At 41.6% G+C, this 14,455-nt stretch overlaps 1 protein-coding gene across 1 annotated transcript in view; it reads left to right on the top strand.

Annotated features, from left to right (window-relative positions):
• The first annotated feature begins 1,433 nt into the window (after window positions 1-1,433).
• The window catches only part of LOC121579228 (long-chain-fatty-acid--CoA ligase 6-like), a 140,511-nt gene continuing 127,489 nt past the window's right edge, over window positions 1,434-14,455 (top strand). The window contains exon 1 of the mRNA XM_041893630.2: window positions 1,434-1,483. The gene's annotated coding sequence lies outside the window, so the exon portion shown is untranslated. The remainder of the gene's footprint in view (window positions 1,484-14,455) is intronic.

Here is a 14,455-nt window from a genome sequence, read left to right on the forward strand (position 1 = left end):
AGGGAAGAGGGGGGAGGCTGAGGCCATACTGAGAGACGCTGCCAGGAGGAACAGAGTCACAGCACCAGAGGTCATCTTCACTCCCTTAGAGCAGTGGAGGTAAGAAGTTATCTTTATTGAGTAGGTCTAGATTAGAGGCTAACAGAAAATCTCACACATGCACTATAGCTACAAAGAGTTTGAGTGTTTATTGCCAAAAAAATTACAATACAGATATAGTGACAATAAGGTTATGTGACAAGTGAATTATGGCTACACCTCACAAACGCAGCAAAATTGAGGTTAGAAAGGGGGAAATCCTGAGGTGGGCAGGGAATGTACATTGCTAACTTCAAAGTTTTTAAAACATACATTATTTCTCTCCTACAATCGGTTGAGGACGCCCGTGAAAAGATGGACAAGAAATATAATTTATTGGACATTCTACGGAGCTGCAACATGGACTCAATCATACTAATTTGTTCTCTTTTGTAGTAAGTCGTACTCTCCATTGTATTTGTTTTATTCCTAGATATGTTTAAGATATCAGAGTCTTATCACTCAGTCCAGGCATTAAAGGTAGACTCAGCGTTATGACATTTGCCACGAGCAGCACCGCAGGTATTAAGATAAACTCACTGTCACACATAGTACCTACGCATGTGCACGAGTGTGCTTCACACTGATACAATGTGGTAGCTACTGGGCCAAAACAGTAGATAATTTTAGCCTCATGCTTCAACGCTCTTAGTTGTTGCGGACGTCCCGATATTTTGCTTACTCCCTCAGAACAGCCTCAATTCGTCGGGCATGGACTCTACAAGGTTTCGAAAGCGTTCCAGAGGGATGATGGCCCATGTTGACTCCAATGCTTCCCACAGTTGTGTCAAGTTGGCTGGATGTCCTTTGGGTGGTGGACCATTCTTGATACACACGGGAAACTGTTGAGTGTGAAAGAAAACCAGCAGCGTTGCAGTTCTTGACACAAACTGGTGCACCTGGCACCTACTACCATACCCTGTTCAAAGGCACTTCGATTTTAAGCCTTGCCTATTCACCCTCTGAATGGTACACATACACACTCGATGTCTCAGTTGTCTCAAAGCTTAAAAATCCTTATTTAACCTGTCTCCTCCCCTTTATCTACACTGATTGAAGTGGATTTAACAAGTGACATCAATAAGGGATCATAGCTTTCACCTGGATTCACCTGGTCAGTCTATGTCATTCATGTTTTGTATACTCAGTGTATATTTGCAATATCATCACTAATATGCTTACATTTCCTGAGCTGATCAAATAGCCACAATGCTTTCTATTTCCTTTATATAGACGCGCATAGCTTCTATACCAGAGCCCTCCCCCCATTCAATCAAAACAAAAAGTGAAAGTAAAATTGACTGCCATTAAAACACAGTGCAAGCCTTTTATACTTGGGTCCCTCAAACGTTATTTATATTTAGGATATTTTACTATGGAATATCATCGTCTCACTGCATTTAAGGTGAGTTTGCATAATGTCTATATCCAAGGATAGGATAAGAATGATTAAGGTCTTAGTGGCTACCTTAGCAATGTTTTCACAGAAGATTGGTAAAAACATGGTTGTGTATTTTGTTGTTGTTTGTGTAAGAATATAATACTGTAATACACTCAATTGTGTATTGATAATAAAGCAGTAATACATGTTCATGCTTTGTTATAAGCTGTTAGCCATATCCTATGTGAGAAAGCAAAAGTAAAAGTGAGGGACTGTAAAGAGGCTGCTAGGAAACTCATCCCCACATACCTTGACTTGCTGTAGGCTAAAACATAAGCAACATTGTTTCATTCAGGCTTTATTATTGATCAGGGTTTAGAATGGATAGGTCCCTTTTTAACATGCATGTCCTTTTCAAATACAGCTCTTTGACTGTCGTGTTTTAAGGCGTGTGTGTGTGTGTGCCGTGTGTGTGTGTACTTGCGTGCTGAACGTGTTGCAGATAAATGTGAATATCATTACGTTAAAGTCTCTTTGGTGTCAGGGTTTGTGTATATTGGAACCCTAGGCAAATTGTCACTGGTAGGGTTTAATTTTCCCCATGATGAAATCTGGGAGGGGACTGTGGATCGGTCTCTGTCCGCCCGTTCGTTCGTTAGTCACACGAGATATCTGACAGCACTGGCCTGATTTTGACTAAACGGGTGAATTATGCGTCTTGCCATAGAGATCCGGCATTTACAAAATTACACTGATTGGCCCAAGGCGGGAGCTATATTCATTAACTGAAATGTGTGAATAACGCCAGAAAGGAAGAGGAGAAGGGAGAGGGATAACTGGGCCCAAAATCTGTCTTCTCCAGCAGGTGGCATTTTTTCTTTGGCGCATGAAATGGAGTACAGGGAGTGGGTTAGCTAAAGAGACTGTAGGGCTTGACTTTCAGGGCTGCCCGCTGGCCCGGCAACATCTGCCGAGCTCACCTGGCCAGTTCATCATGCTTTCATAAGTACATTTGTATTTAATCCTTCACAATCTTCCCAATGTCTGATGCTTCACACTTGTTATCAACCAGCATTTGGTTTCCAAGCAGAGGCACGAATGTCAAAGTCTTCCCTCTGTCTAGAGTGAGTCCTGCCTTAGTAGGCTAGGTCCTGGATACTCACACAGTCTCAGTGGATGTAGGAAGTCAGGAGCGTAGCCACAGGTGGGTAGCCAGGCCCACCCACTCAGCTTGAGCAACAACAAAATATATACAGTACCAGTCAAAAGTTTGGACACACCTACTCATTCAAGGGTTTTTCTTTATGTTTACTATTTTCTACATTGTAGAATAATAGTGAAGACATCAAAACTATGAAATCATGTAATAACCAAAAAAGTGTTGAACAAATCAAAATATATTTTATATTTGAGATTCTTCAAATAGCCACCCTTTGCCTTGATGACAGCCAAGAGTGTGCAAAGCTGTCATCAAGGCAAAGGGTGGCTATTGAAGAATCTCAAATATAAAATATATTTTGATTTGTTTAACACATATTTTGATTGTTGACGTTAGAAAGCATCAAGGTAATGAGTTCATGTTTTCATACACCCTAACAAATGCTGGGTTGTTTGGATGACCCATTTGCTGGGTTGTAGGCATTGGGTCACTTAGTTGGGTTGTTTTCTTTAAAAAGAGCAAGGTTGGGTTGTTAATGCTTGGTTATTGAGATATGACCAGTGGGTGGGTTCATTCTCCCACCAAATAAAGAACATCAAAGTGATCTGGTAAGCTCATGAATGAGGATTGTTGCAGCTGTGTAACAAGTCTACCAGACAGTGCAGCTGGCGCTGAGTGGAATTACTTTTCGACAAATGGGGAAGGCATTGTGGCTGACCAAAAACGGTGAGTAAAAAGCTAGCTAGCTAACATTACTAATTATCCATTCAGGTTAAATAGTCGTAGCTATCATAATTACATATTATCTCAGTCATTGAGAATTTTAGGGTATCTTAGTTAGCAAACAACCCAATGCATGCTAGCTCAAGCATTAGCTAGCTAGCCAGTGCTGTGTGTGGTAGCAAACATTTTAGGTTTTTGTTAAAGTTTGTCTAGCTAGCTATGTCAGTGCCTGTAGAAAGCTTGTATCCTGTAAGCCTAATGTTAACGTTTCTGTGTGGTGCATTGTTTCACGTCAGTTAGCTCAGACGAGAGCGCTCTAACTCTAAAATCGGAGTAGATAGCCAGAGCGAATTAACGAAAGCACCCGAATGTCCATTTGAGAACGCACAACGACTATACCACTTAGCTAAGAATCAAGTCAATAAACGTTGGGTAGTTAGTTAGATAGCATATAGTTAATATACTGGCAAGTTTGATGTATTAGTAGCCTCCTAACGTTAGGTAGCTAGGTAACATACCGGTACATACTGCTGTAATGATATGCGGTTCGTAAGGATAGCGTAGCTAACAAATTGTCAGCCAACATAACGTGCAAGGTAACTTATTTTCTTAACATTTGTCATAATTAGTTAAAGCAATTAATTTGTATCCGCTCTTGTTGGACTATGGGTGCATATTTTCCGCCATTTTCTATTTTCCGCCATTTTCCACATAGAACAGATTCTTAGACTTGCTTTCAATGAGAATGACAGATCTATAACTCACATTTCTATGTACATTTTTTCGGGGTCGCCCTAAAAGTTACATACTGCATCTTTAAACTGTGTTAAAGTTATGTCTTAGTCCCCCACTGCCCAGATACTAGAGGCTGCATGGACCGGAGAGTGCTTCTCCCAGCACCTGTGTACAGAATTCCGGTAGCTACAAATTGAAATGAAATAAAATGAAATAAAAGCTTGTTATGTCTTTGTTCCCCAGGTACTAAAGAAGACATGATCCTGAGAGTGTTTTTCCCACCAGTGTAACGATGTGGAAAGAAGACTGCCCGCCCAAGCATTGATGAGGCCCGAAAGTCATAATGTAGTGTAAGTATACACTGAGTATACCAAACATTCCTAATATTGAGTTGCTATGTTTTGTATACTCAGTGTACATGTGGAATATTGAATACTATTTCATATGTAATACTGTAAACCAGAGGTGGGAAGTAACTCATTACAAATACTCTCATTACTGTAATTGAGTAGTTTATCCAAGTACTTGTACTTTTTTGACGGTTTTTCTAAGTCAGTCATTTTACTTCTACTTGAGTAAAATGTCATTGAAGTAATAGTACTGCTCCTTGAGCAGGCAATTTCAGTGCTCTTCTCACCCCTGCTGTAAACCACACAGAGTGGCTGGACTCAGCTCAATGCAGATGAATGTCCTGTTCACAGCAATGAACTGTATAGGAGTATAGCATGTTCTGAGCAATAGGAAAGGCCACAATGTGTGTGTGTGCATGCGCGCGCGGGCTTCTGCAAGAGTGTGATGAGTGTCTTGATTATTGTTCAACATTTTATAATCATATTCTCTAATCCCCAGGCTGGAACCAATATGGCTGAATATCTCTGTCAGGCGACCAAAAGAACAAGAGACCCGAACTCTTCGTTCTGACTCTCGGGGACAATCGCCTCTACTCCCCTGGCATTCACCATCATGAATGGGCAGGCTCTGGAGCAGAAAGCATGTTTCGTTGTTGTTTTACATGAATACATATTGAAAATGTATACCTGGTAGGGGTTCAGTCCCTTTCCCTCAGCATTAATTGGTAGGGCTGCTGTGATTTTTTTAAATTATGGATTGTACTTCTAAAGTTGTTTTATTTGTGTGTACCTTATTTGTTGTTTATAGTTTGCATGACTTCATTTTGTAGCTGAAATTAATATCTGAAAAAAAGGTATATTTTATTTTATTTACAATTGGTCATGATTGGCCATATGCCATTTTAAGTATTTCATAGACTTTGTAGTAACATTGACTGTTATTGTTAGCAGTATTTCTACCTTTAGAAAATTAAGAGTCTGTAATAGAGAGAAGGTAGAAAAAATAGCCCAGCAATAAAGTAAAAAATAACCCACTGCTGGGTCAAAAAACATAAATAACAATAACCCAGAAAAACAGTAAAAAGAAACCCACTGCTGGGTCAAAATAAGAACATTTTGGGGTCATTCACATAACCCAACAATGCTGGGTCAAAATAACCCAATGCTGGGTGTGTACTATAGTGACCCTGCACTGGGTTACAGAAATTACTCATATTTGGGTCATTATTGACACAGCATTTTTTAGTGTGTGCGTTTTTGTGCTTCGGATTGGAAAATTGTGTAGGATAGACTATTGCACAACACCCAATGCTCTTCCTATTTAATTATTCTGGATATGACAACAACTTACATAGCCTAATGGGCTTATTCACAATATGATCTGTTAATGAAATAACCTGACAAATACATTTTGTTTTCCATGTTACAGCTGCAATTTTAAACAATACAAGGGGCTTGAAGTAGCCTACTTGAACTTGAATTTGGAGCTCAGAAATTCAACTACTGGGATAGTCCTACCTTTGGTACTCAATTTGGTGCTTGAAAGTCCATGTAATTATTGTAGCCAATTTATAAGTTCTCATGCTCCCTTATAATTATCTGTGATTTCATTTTTGATCAGTGTTTGTGAGAGATGTGGCCACTTTCGTTTGTTTCCCGCCGCTTCAATTTAAGGGTGTTTCGGCACTCTATTGCGGTAAAACCACGTGCGGTTATTGGAGATTACAACAAGCAATGTTGTCTTCAATTTGGCTTTCCATACAAATCCATCCATTAAAAAAGGAACCTTGTTTTTGGCCACTTTCTCGTTATAAAAATAGTGATGGTGAGATTAATTCAACCGTTATTCATGGTTTTATCATGTGTGTCTGCGTCGGCCACATCGACTACAGAAAAATCGCCACGCATGCATGCATCCATCCAATCACAAATCAAATCAAATCAGATTTTATTGGCCACATGCGCCGAATACAACAGGTGTAGACATTACAGTGAAATACTTACTTACAGCCCTTAACCAACAATGCATTTATTTTTTATTTAAAAAAGTAAAATAAAACAACAACAAAAAAGTGTTGAGAAAAAAATAGCAGTAGGGAGGCTATATATACAGTGGTGTACCGGTGCAGAGTCAATGTGCGGGGGGCACCGGCTAATTGAGGTAATATGTACAAGTGGGTAGAGTTAAAGTGACTATGCATAAATAATTAAGAGTAGCAGCAGCGTAAAAAGATGGGGTGGGGGTGGGGGGGCAGTGCAAATAAAAGTAATTTAAAAGTAATTTCCTCTCAATCTTAAATAAACATGCCCCATTCAAAAAATACAGAACTAAGAACCGATATAGCCCCTGGTTCTCCTCAGACTTGACTGCCCTTGACCAGCACAAAAACATCCTGTGGCGTACAGCATTAGCATCAAATAGCCCCCGCGATATGCAACTTTTCAGGGAAGTTAGGAACCAATATACACAAGCAGTCAGGAAAGCAAAGGCTAACTTTTTCAAACAGAAATTTGCTTCCTGTAGCACTAACTCCAAAAAGTTTTGGGACACTGTAAAGTCCATGGAGAATAAGAGCACTTCCTCCCAGCTGCCCACTGCACTGAGGCTAGGAAACACTATCACCACCGATAAATCTACAATAATCGAGAATTTCAACAAGCATTTTGCTACAGCTGGCCATGCTTTCCATCTGGCTACCACTAACCCGGCCACCAACTCTGCACCCTCTGCTGCAACTTGCCCATGCCCCCCCCGCTTCTCCTTCACACAAATTCAGACAGCTGATGTTTTGAAAGCGCTGCAAAATCTGGACCCCTACAAATCAGCTGGGCTAGACAATCTGGACCCTTTCTTTCTAAAACTAGCCGCCGAAATTGTCGCAACCCCTATTACTAGTCTGTTCAACCTCTCTTTCATAACGTCTGAGATCCCCAGAGATTGGAAAGCTGCCGCGGTCATCCCCCCTCTTCAAAGGGGGTGACACTCTAGATCCAAACTGCTACAGACCTATATCCATCCTGCCCTGCCTTTCGAAAGTATTCGAAAGCCAAGTTAACAAACAGATCATCGACCATTTCGAATACCACCGTACCTTCTCCGCTATGCAATCCGGTTTCGAGCTGGTCACGGGTGCACTTCAGCCACGCTCAAGGTCCTAAACGATATTATAACCGCGATTGATAATAGACAGTACTGTGCAGCCGTCTTCATCGACCTGGCCAAGGCTTTCGACTCTGTCAACCACCGCATTCTTATTGGCAGACTAAATAGCCTTGGTTTCTCAAATGACTGCCTCGCCTGGTTCACCAACTACTTCTCAGATAGAGTTCAGTGTGTCAAATCGGAGGGCCTGTTGTCTGGACCTATGGCAGTCTCTATGGGGGTGCCACAGGGTTCAATTCTTGGGCCGACACTTTTCTCCGTGTATATCAATGATGTCGCTCTTGCTGCTGGTGACTCTCAGATCCACCTCTACGCAGACGACACCATTTTGTATACATCTGGCCCTTCATTGGACACTGTGTTAACAAACCTCCAAACGAGCTTCAATGCCATACAACAATCCTTCAGTAGCCTTCAACTGCTCTTAAACACTAGTAAAACTAAATGCATGCTTTTCAATCGAACGCTGCTAGCACCCGCCCACCCGACTAGAATCACCACTCTCGACGGGTCGGACCTAGAGTACATGGACAACTACAAATATCTAGGTGTCTGGTTAGACTGTAAACTCAACTTCCAGACTCACATAAAGAATCTCCAATCCAAAGTTAAATCTAGAATCGGCTTCCTATTTCGCAACAAAGCCTCCTTCACTCATGCTGCCAAACATGCCCTCGTAAAACTGACTATCCTACCGATCCTTGACTTCGGCGATGTCATTTACAAAATAGCCTCCAACACTCTACTCAGCAAATTGGATGTAGTCTATCACAGTGCCATCCGTTTTGTCTCCAAAGCCCCATACACTACCCACCACTGTGACCTGTACGCTCTTGTTGGCTGGTCCTCACTACATGTCCGTCGTCAAACCCACTGGCTCCAGGCCATCTATAAATCACTGCTAGGCAAATCCCGCCTTATCTTAGCTCATTGGTCACCATAGCAGCACCCACCCGTAGTCTGCGCTCCAGCAGGTATATCTCACTGGTCATTCCCAAAGCCAACACCTCCTTTGGCCGCCATTCCTTCCAGTTCTCTGCTGCCAATGACTGGAACGAATTGCAAAAATCTCTGAAGCTGGAGACTCTTATCTCCCTCAATAACTTTAAGCATCAGTTGTCAGAGCACCTTACCGATTACTGCACCTGTACACAGCCCATCTGAAATTAGCCCACCCAACTACCTCATCCCTATATTGTTATTTATTTTGCTCTTTTGCACCCCAGTATCTCTATTTGCACATAATCTCTTGCACATCTAGCATTCCAGTGTTAATACTATTGTAATTATTCTGCACTATAGCCTATTTATTGCCTTACCTCCATAACTTGCTACATTTGCACACACTGTATATATATTTTCTGTTGTATTTCTGACTTTATGTTTTTTTTACCCCATATGTAACTCTGTGTTGTTTTTATTGCACTACTTTGCTTTATCTTGGCCAGGTCGCAGTTGTAAATGAGAACCTGTTCTCAACTGGCTTACCTGGTTAAATAAAGGTGAAATAAAAATAAAATAAAAATAGTTTGGGTAGCCATGATTAGCTGTTCAGGAGTCTTATGGCTTGGGGGTAGAAGCTGTTGAGAAGTCTTTTGGACCTAGACTTGGCACTCCGGTACCGCTTGCCGTGCGGTAGCAGAGAGAACAGTCTATGACTAGGGTGGCTGGAGTCTTTGACAATTTTGAGGGCCTACCTCTGACACCACCTGGTATAGAGGTCCTGGATGGCAGGAAGCTTTGCCCCAGTGATGTACTGGGCCTTACGCACTACCCTCTGTAGTGCCTTGCGGTCATAGGCCGAGCAGTTGCCATACCAGGCGGTGATGCAAACAGTCAGGATGCTCTCGATGGTGCAGCTGTAGAAGTTTTTGAGGATCTGAGGACCCATGCCAAATCTTTTCAGTCTCCTGAGGGGGAATAGGCTTTGTCGTGCCCTCTTCACGACTGTCTTGGTGTGTTTGGACCATGACAGTTCGTTGGTGATGTGGACACCAAGGAACTTGAAGCTCTCAACCTGTTCCACTACAGCCCCGTCGATGAGTATGGGGGCGTGCTCAGTCCTCTTTTTTTTCCTGTAGTCCACAATCATCTCCTTTGTCTTGGTCACGTTGAGGGAGAGGTTGTTATCCTGGCACCACACGGCCAGGTCTCTGACCTCCTCCCTATAGGCTGTCTCATTGTTGTCGGTGATCAGGCCTACCACTGTTGTGCCGTGGGCAATGTCCACATTATTCTCACATATTTTGGAATGTAATAATAATTTGAATTTCAAGGCATAACATTTTTGTTATTCTTAAAGTGGCAATGGCCTACTTTCTTTGACAGTTTTTGCTTTTTGGGGGGAGGGGGTTCTATATTAGACCCTATATGTACAATTATATAAATGATACAATTGCATAACATTTAGGTCCTTGGAAATTACAATTAAGTGTTTGAAAAAGTCCTTGAATTTGACTTGCCTATGTCTGTATGAACCCTGCTTAAAGGATGTATAGTCCTAGGCCTATGTTGTTGTATAGGTGGCGTTATGGGCCAATTTGCATACATTCACCTTTATTCCTCTAAGTACACATGTTGAACTGCATAAAAACCCATTTTATTTTTGTTTCAAAACATTTTGAAATGTTGATCCCAATGTCACACATTGGCCACATTATTTATAGAAAGATCCATGAACTGTAGGCCTATAGAGAGTGGAAAAATCACATGATTTTATTTGTGCCCGTGGGAGTTTTTCTTTGGACATTAAACAAGCAACAAGATCATAGTCTGTGATCTAGCTAATGATTATCCCATTGGGGTAAACAATGCAGAGGAGCTACCCCATGCTTCATCCATGTAGCCACGATGCTGCATCAGACAGGTGATAATGCTGATTGCTAAAATAGCACACCTGCCTGATGTTGCAGCCTGGTCTCATAGACGTAACATAGTAAATGTAAATCCGGGACACTCAAATTAGTATGATATGTTACATTTGGTATGGTCACATAAGACATATGGTTACTTAAGGGAAAAACGAAAGTAGGGTGGATGGGTGGGCTGAGTTGGAATCTCATCACAGACTATTTTAGCTAATTAGCAACTTTTCAACAACTTACTGCTTTTTAGCTAGCTACTTTGCAACTACTCAGCATGTTAGCTAACCCTAACCCTAACCCTTTTAGCTAACCCGTCCCCTAACACTAATCTTAACTCTTTAACCTAACTCCTAAACTTAACCCTAACCTTAACCCCTAGCCTAGCTAACGTTAGCCAGCTAGCTAACATTAGCCACCTAGCAAGAAATTGTAACATACACTACCAGTCAAAAGTTTGGACACACGTACTCATTCAAGGGTTTTTCTATATTTTGACTATTTTTTACATTGTAGAATAATAGTGAAGACATCAAAACTATGAAATAACACATTCTTCAAATAGCCACCCTTTGCCTTGATGACAACTTTGCACACTCTTGGCATTCTCTCAACCAGCTTCATGAGGTAGTCACCTGGATGCATTTCAATTAACAGGTGTGCCTTCTTAAAAGCTAATTTGTGGAATTTATTTCCTTCTTAATGCGTTTGAGCCAATCAGTTGTGTTGTGACAAGGTAGGGGGGTATACAGAAGATAGCCCTATTTGGTAAAAGACCAAGTCCATATTATGGCAAGAACAGCTCAAATAAGCAAAGAGAAATGACAGTCCATCATTACTTTAAGACATGAAGGTCAGTCAATACGCAACATTTCAAGAACTTAGAAAGTTTATTCAAGTACAGTCGCAAAAACCATCAAGCGCTATGATGAAACTGGCTCTCATGAGGATCGCCACAGGAATGGAAGACCCAGAGTTACCTCTGCTGCAGAGGATAAGTTCATTAGAGTTACCAGCAGTGGCGGCTCCTGAAAAAATTCTCAGGAGGGGCAATTTTTCTGATGATTTAGGTGACCTAAACACATTTAAAAAAAGATATGTCCAGCAACAACATGAAGACAGGGGCAGCATATAAGTCAATACCAGAAGCATTTATTGACTGATCTCAAAAGTGTTGGCTTACCAGGGTTGGTGGAGCCCTCAGTTTCATCTTTGCCTCGCAAAGCTAACTCAAACACTCCGCAAAACTTCACACACTGGATTAGCCGGCTGAGGATGTGGCGGTTCTTGCTAATGTCGTAGTAAATATATTTGTTATAGTGAATATGGAATATGATATGTTGAGTAAAATGTTGTGCTAAGATCTATTTAGGTCAGGAGCTGGTTATAAGTTCTGTTCCTATCCAATAACAATGGACAAAAGGGTCCTATCTTGTCAGCCTTGTCAGCAGGTGGCCAAGGACAACACCCACGCCATAGGCCTCTCAGTTCTTCCAACTCACGAGTTCTTGCTCTGAGGACACACACACACACAAACACACACACACACACATCATCACTGTTAAACACACACACACACACACACATCATCACTGTTAAACACACACACACACACACACACACAAAAATCCCCTCTCTTAGGCTGAACATTTGAAGACAGAGAACCCGACTCAGAGCCAATGCAACAGTGACAGTAGCCTGCAGGGGACCTCGCCCAACTCATCAGGACCAATCAGAAGATCAGAACTACTAGATTGAACCTACTTCATTTATTGCATAAAATGTCTGCACACAATGTTTCGGGCTCTCTTCAGATAATAATAATAATAATAATAATAATAATAATAATATGCCATTTAGCAGACGCTTTTATCCAAAGCGACTTACAGTCATGCGTGCATACATTTTTGTGTATGGGTGGTCCCGGGGATCGAACCCACTACCTTGGCGTTACAAGCACCATGCTCTACCAGCTGAGCTACAGAAAGTGGATACTCATGGATGCGCATTGCAATTGTAAAATGTCAACACAATTGGAGACACCACGTCATTTTTGGAGACATGTTATTGACAGTAAACTATTGTAGATGCGACTGCTAACTAAATAAAACATTTTAGCTGGCTAGCTAATCATCTTAGCTAAATGTGGGGCAAACAATTCAGTTATTTACCGTTAATTTGAGGGATTGGGGTGAAAGAAATCGAGTTACATAGTGATACTTTACGATATACTGTATTGACAATATCGCAATATTTTAGCGCTAGTTGGCTGTACCTGCACCAAAACACCATTATTGTTCCTTCATAGCTTGTTCTCAATCTTTTCACATTGGGAGCAAATTTGTTTTCAGCACTTTTATTTCCATGACTGATCAAAACTCGTTCTCATGGCTTTCTGATCCCTCTGCAACAGACATATGGTGCGCAATAAAATCACAGTATCGAATCGCAATACGTATAGAATCATGAGACTCGCAATGCTGATGCATATATCTTATCGTGAGGTTCCTGGCAATTCCCAGCCCAAGTTCATTTGCCACAACAAATCTCTTCGCTAGCAAACGCGATGTCTTCTCCAAAACGGCAATGTGTCTCCAGCAATGTTTACTTTTTTGACGTTCTATGGCATCTCCACTTTCCAAGCATATATGACCACATGTAATATTTTGGTAAGTGATGCAAATAGTGAACTATGTAGGGCCAGGATGTAAAATATATGTAGCTGCAGCAATTTCTCTTATCTGATATGGTAAGTAATGGGGCTTAATTTATAGCTCCCTAAGAGTTTGACGAACGGGTCCGTGAACGCGATTCCAGATATATTTACCTCTGAATAAACTGCCTTTATTACACCATATCCACATCCAGTAAACTTGTGATTATCAACACTAACCTCATCGTTGTGGCGGCGGACAGCTAGCCTGTATCCCTCGTCATCCAGTTGAGTGAGTGGCAATGTCTTTTTTCGTTCGTACCAATTTTTGGAAAATCCTCGGGTGTAGGACTTTCCGCCTTTAGTAGAAACCTGTTGAATTATTAAATTTGGTCTGGGAGGTCCTAATTGTTTCGTTGCCAATTTATCTCCATTTGTTCGCCGACAAAAAGGAACTTCTTTCAAACAATCCACTCTTTTCTCAGTTACGTTCATGGTTACGTAACGTATGACGACAGCGTAAGTGCAAGCCCACAGACACCCATTGAGATTGTATTGAAGGCTCTGAAATTTGAAAAAATAGATTTTACATGGGAGTCTATTACAGACTTCTGGGCGATTTTCAACCTGACTGAAATCGCCCCAAAGAGGGGGGAGCCATTTGAAGCACGACTTTAGCCTGATTCGACATTTAGTGGCAGTGTGGCACTGTGGCAGATCAGACGTATAGATTACAACACTGATAACTACTGTTGCCGTGATATAATTGATTAGAAAAAAAATCCCTTCCTTTTCCCGTTTGGCAGTGCGTCGCCCATATCGCCCTATTGAACAGGCCGCCCCTGGTTACCAGCCTCAGAAATTGCAGCCCAAATAAATGCTTCACAAAGTTCAAGGTACAGACACATCTCAACATCAACTGTTTAGAGAGGACTATGTGAATCAGGCCTTCATGGTCGAATTGCTGCAAAGAAACCACTACTAAAGAACACCAATAATAAGAAGAGACCTGCTTGGGCCAAGAAACACGAGCAATGGACATTAGACCGGTGGAAATTTGGTTCCAACCGCTGTGTCTTTGTGAGACACGGTGTGGGTGAAGGATGATCTCTGCATGTGTAGTTCCCACCGTAAAGCATGGAGAAGGAGGTGTTATGGTGTGGGGGTGCTTTGCTGTTGACACTGTCTGTGATTTATTTAGAATTCAAGGCACACTTAACCAGCATGGCTACCACAGCATTCTGCAGCGATACACCATCCCATCTGGTTTGGGCTTAGTGGGACTATCATTTGTTTTTCAACAGGACAATGACCCAACACACCTCCAGGCTGTGTAAGGGCTATTTTACCAA

This window comes from Coregonus clupeaformis, chromosome 13 (assembly GCF_020615455.1).
Source record: "Coregonus clupeaformis isolate EN_2021a chromosome 13, ASM2061545v1, whole genome shotgun sequence".
Classification (NCBI taxonomy): domain Eukaryota; kingdom Metazoa; phylum Chordata; class Actinopteri; order Salmoniformes; family Salmonidae; genus Coregonus; species Coregonus clupeaformis.